This window comes from Microtus pennsylvanicus, chromosome 9, assembly GCF_037038515.1.
Source record: "Microtus pennsylvanicus isolate mMicPen1 chromosome 9, mMicPen1.hap1, whole genome shotgun sequence".
In the NCBI taxonomy this organism is placed as follows: Eukaryota; Metazoa; Chordata; class Mammalia; order Rodentia; family Cricetidae; genus Microtus; species Microtus pennsylvanicus.
This window is the reverse complement of record NC_134587.1, coordinates 66,018,389-66,023,781: the sequence shown is the minus strand read 5'-3', so window position 1 is coordinate 66,023,781 and position 5,393 is coordinate 66,018,389.

Below are 5,393 nucleotides of genomic sequence, written 5' to 3'. Positions count from 1 at the left end.
GAGGCGGGCTCTCGGAGGGCGGGGGTCAAGCGCAAGAGGTCCGCCCTGCCCCCACTTCTGGGCAGAGCATCTTCCTTTCCTGCCTGTCCCTAGCTTGCCCTCCAGCCACCAGGCAGGAAACTTGCAGGAAACCCTGGGTCCAGAGGCCCTGTGAGGAGGTGTGGTCGCCGCCCGTGCGCGGTCACCCAGCACAGACTTAACACTCATAGCCCGCCTCTCACTGCCTGCTTTAAGGGCAAGCCAGCAACATATATATTCTCATTCTCTCTTCTCTTCTCTTCTCTTCTCTTCTCTTCTCTTCTCTTCTCTTCTCTTCTCTCCTCTCCTCTCCTCTCCTCTCCTCTCCTCTCCTCTCCTCTCCTCTCCTCTCCTCTCCTCTCCTCTCCTCTCCTCTCCTCTCCTCTCTTCTCTTCTCTTCTCTCTCTCTGAACATGGGTGATCTGTAAATTTGCTTCCCCAAATATCACCGGAGTTTCAAAAAAAAAATACACTTCAGGTAAAGTGCATTCCCTCTTTTCTTTCTCTGGAGACAAACTTGGTATTAATTAAATTAAAAACAAACATTTAAAAAAGTCTATTCTGAAAATGTTATCTTTCTAAAAGAATTGGATAAGTTTCGCATGGGTTAATAGCTGTGCTTGTCATTCAGTGACGGGCAGTGAGTTTTCTTTTACATAAAATGAACCACTTCCCAGACAGAATTCATGGTAATACAGGTAAGAGCAGAGCCTCCAGAGGGCCAGCACCCAGCAAGCGGTATCGGGAAATCTCGGAGGAGCACAGCATATTAGGACAGAACTGTATCAACTTACTGTGCACCTGTCAAACCCCTGCAGCTGGATGTGGTGCACATGACTAATCCCAGCAACCGGGGAAACTGAGGCAGGAGGATTTAAAGTACCTGGTCAGCCTGGGCTACATAAATGAGACCCTGTATCTCAGAGAGTGGGTGGTGGGAACGGCAACACGGATCAGTGCTGGAGATCTTGCTCAGCAAGTGTGACCAGATGAGGGGAAGCAGGTATTTGTTTATAAATCTTACCTACATTTCTGAACGTTTTAAAATATGTCACTTGCCGAATGTTGATCTTAAAAGACAGCACACTTAAAAGTAATCAGAGTTCAAGTTCTTCTAAAAACTAATTAGCCAAGTGTGCAAGGAAGCTTCAGGGTTGTCTTCTGTTTTCACTGCGGTCAAAATTCTCTCCTTCAATACCCATTCCTCCACTCAAGTTAGGATTCCTTTCAAACGCATGCCATATAGTCTCTGGTACTCTTGGTTTAGAAAAGGAAACGCAAAGGTCCACGAGGGCCTGTGATAGCTCGGCAGATATTCTTCCTGCCAAGCCTGCTGACCCCACCTTTTCTCTGCTATAAAAGGTATATAAAAGTTTTGTGGGGCTTGAGAGAAGCAAAAAGGCACCTTGTTATGTATTAACCTTTCCAAATGCACTCTCGCAAAAAAAGAAAAAATAATCACCCTTTGGGTGTGACTTAGATCTTCCATACATTTTAAAATAGCAGCTTTATTGAAATGTTTTGCCATTTTTATATTAATTATAGTTCATGACAAACTGATTGTCCTGGCTAGTTTTATGTCAACTTGGTACAAGCTAGAGTCATCTAAGAGGAAATGTCAATTTTAAAAATGCCTCCATAAAATCAGCAGTAGGCAAGCCTGTAGGGCACTTTCTTAATTATTGATTGATGGAGGAGGGCCCAGCCTATAGTGGGTGAGCCACCCGTGGGCTGGAGGTCCTGGGTTCTTTAAGAAAGCAGGTTTAGCAAGCCATAGGGAGTAAGCCAGTAAGCAGCATACCTCCATGGCTTCTGCATCAGCTCCTGCTTCCAGGTTCCTGCCCTGACTTCCCTCAGTGGTGGACTGATGTTAAAATAAGGCTTTTCTTCCCCATGTTGCTTTTGGTCATGGTGTTTTATCACAGCAATAGAAACCCCCAACTAAGACATTGTATTACTGTCTTTATTAGAGAAATAAGATAAAATCTGAAATAAAGGCAATATAAGAGGAAGGAAAATCTTCTTGAAGGATAATGGGATGATCTCTGGACTGAACTCAACCCGGCTTTTAACAAGCACTGACTTCTGGCTGGGAATGCAGCTCGGGGAAAGAGCCCTCAACCCAGCACATGCAAGGCCCAGGGTTCTAACTCCAGAACACTGAACTCTTTCTGAGTCAGCAGCTCTTCTAGTGACCTGTACAACTGTAAAATGTATACACTTAGTAACCATCTGTATACAGTGTTCTTATTTTAGTAAGCAATGGTCTGGAAATCCTAAATCAGTGGTTTCACATCAGGACACAGAGAAGAATATAAATGACCCGATTTTCACACTCTAACAACAGCTTGTGAAAGCAAGATCTTACATGTGTGCACTCAGACTTTTCAGGAGTGTCTCCTACATTCTCAGACCTATGGCTCATAGCTTAGAATTCAAGTAAGACAGGCAGATTTCAGACAGGCTGAGCTGGTTGAGAAGTCTCCTGGAAGGAGGGGACTGTTAAGCCAAAAGGCATTTAGTGAAGTTAGCACTCAATTAGAAACATGCTGTGTATGTTGAACGATGTAGGACAGTAAGGATTTAAAGGAATTACTACATGCTGACTGTAGGCTGTGAGCGAGGGAAGTCCTGAGTGAGTGTGTGTTTTGGCATGGGCACAGCCTGTGGAGGACTCCAAAGCTGACTGGCCTGCCATAAACTGGCAAAGCTGTTGCCTATTATGAGTCAGGCTCAAGAGGAATGGCAAAGTTTTCCTTGGGAGCCTGAAATGAGTATTTATCAATGACTGCTAGTGTGTGCAAAGACTAGCAACTGAGGCTTTCTCCTCCTGATGTGTAAGGCCCGAGACTTCACCAGAGATGAAACTAGAGACTGGCGAATCCTCCCTGTGTTAGTAAACATGCTGAGGTTCGTGGTATGGCCCATACAGGGGACTGTTATCCAGCAACAAAAAGAATATGGAATTGTCTTGGGTTCTCCATGGACTGACTGCAGGATGGTGATGTTGAGTAACAAGAACAAGACAAAAATCAAGTCAAACTTATGATCCCATTTATAGAAAACTTTACAAAATGTAGACTCTTGTAATAGTGACAGAAAGAATCAAAGGTTGGTGAGAAAATGGGATGAGGAGGGGAAGGGTGGCCACAAGGCAGAGAATACGAGAAAAATCTTTGGGGGCAACTACAATATGGCTTCCTAGTTGTATGCATGACTAGTTCAAAACAACAAATTCCATACTCTACACTGGGCAGCTTATTGAGTATCAGTTATGTCTCAAACTGTTAGGAAAAACCTGTGAGAATGGTACAAACAGAACCAGACAATTCTTTGAGGAGTTACGCCAACAGGCACATCATGTCTAACCTCAGTCTGTGGGCCACGTGTGCCCTGGGAGAGCCATGAATTAGTCCTGCTACTCAACACTGCTGTCCTGAGACCAGTTCATGGAGATCTTGGGTCAGTGGCATGTTCTTTTTTCATTGCTAGGTAATTGTATTTGTCAAACCACAGTTTGACTATTTGCCTGTAAATCAACAGATTAAAACAATAAACCTAATGAAAAACAAACATGCTGAGGTTGAGGTTCTGGTAGTGGTTAGAGTGCCCCACCTGATCCAGCTTCACTCCACATGTTGTCTGTGTAGGTGTGCCTCTTCATTGTATACATTATCTGTGTATGTATGTCTGCCCTTTCTTCATTCCCTCCCTACCTGACCCCGGTGTCTTACACAAGCCACATAGGATGTGGCAACTGACCAACTCTGAACTTAAAGAAAATCAGCATTTTCTTGTGGCCTCAAAGCAACAGTTAAAATTACAAGACAAAATATAATTGAATACATGAGGCAGATAGTAACTTTCACAGGTTTTAAAACAGAGCAATCTCTACAGCAAACAGGTTTTTCTAGGGCAGGTGGGAGGGGGCAGGTGTGGGATGACTTAGGTTATTGTGGGCAAGCGGAAGTCAGTAAGGAAAGGAAGTCTAGGCAGACCAAGGCACAGGCCAGCAACAAGGACCTCTTCGCGCTCAGCCCTGCCTCTTCCACTGACTGACAGTTTCTGTCTTTTGAGACTGGGTTGTCTTTATCCAAGTCTTGTACAAAGCCTCCGGAGCTTACCATCAAAACAGAGGACTCCGGAGACTAACCAAGAGCACTAACAACAGTGCATAATGTTTGGGGGTCAAAGCTACCTCACTCCCCAACAGCTCCAAAAAAGGAAACCCATTCTTGGCACCAGGATTTTCACTTGTTGTTCTGTGGTGGTTGCCACACACCTGAATCATAGGACATAGAAATCAAGCTGGAACTCGGAAGCTCCATCTCTATTTCTGTAACACGGGAGGGGTGTATGCATGCTACCTGAGGAGAAAAGGAATCACCAATCTTACTCTCTTGTGAACCTTGAGAACTGTAACAATTACTGGCCTGGAAAGACATGTCCACTCTTACAATAGTGGCAAAAATGTCACGGGAGTAACCAATCCCTTTCTGATTAATTTTAAGGCCTGCTGTGCAATTGAAGACTACAATCACAGCTTAGGGGAGAAGCTACCACTGTTCCTGTACTTGTGGACACAGTATTAAACTACTCCTAATGACTTAGCACTATACCCACAGATTAGCACAGCTCTCAACCCTCATCAGAGAAGCTTCTTTTTAAAGTAGATAACAATTAAGAACCCACAACTGTAAAGGCACAGAGACTAAGAGAGTGTGGACTTCTCAGCCTAAACATGACATCTTCTCCTCCCAAGACTGTGTGGGATCACAGCAGAGGGCGGCTGGAAGACTGTAAGAGTCGGAGGCAGTGGATGACTAGAAGGACAGTGATCTCTGGAGACAGCAGGGTAGTTAGTCCACACAGGAATCCACGTCAGTTGAGTCGGTATGCACCAGACCTCACAAGCTCAAGCCAACCCTCAGCAGGGAAATGGACATGAAAATCCCGCCCCTGCTAGGAAGCTGTTGGCAACCTACAGCTTCTGGGAGGACTCAGTTTTCCTTTAGGGCGTGGCCCCTTATGGCCCACAATATGGGGAGCAGAAACTACTTCATGGGTTTTAAGAGAGAAGTATGAGTGGGCAGTGAAGGAGGGGAGCAGATGGATCTGGGAGCACAAAATATAGTGTATGGAGTTCTCATAGGGCTAATAAAAATAGAAACTACAGACAGTTTAGACGGTTCCTTCAATCAGGTGTGATGTTCACTCCTGTGATCCCTGCCTTCGGTGAGAGTTGTTTCCACTGCTGTTTTCCTAAGATGTTACATTCTTCTCAGAGTTTCTTAAGTAAAATCCCTATGTATTCTAGAAAAGTCTTTTTAATTAAACTGAATGAGAGTTTAAGTAAGGTGAAGTGAAGCCTAGTT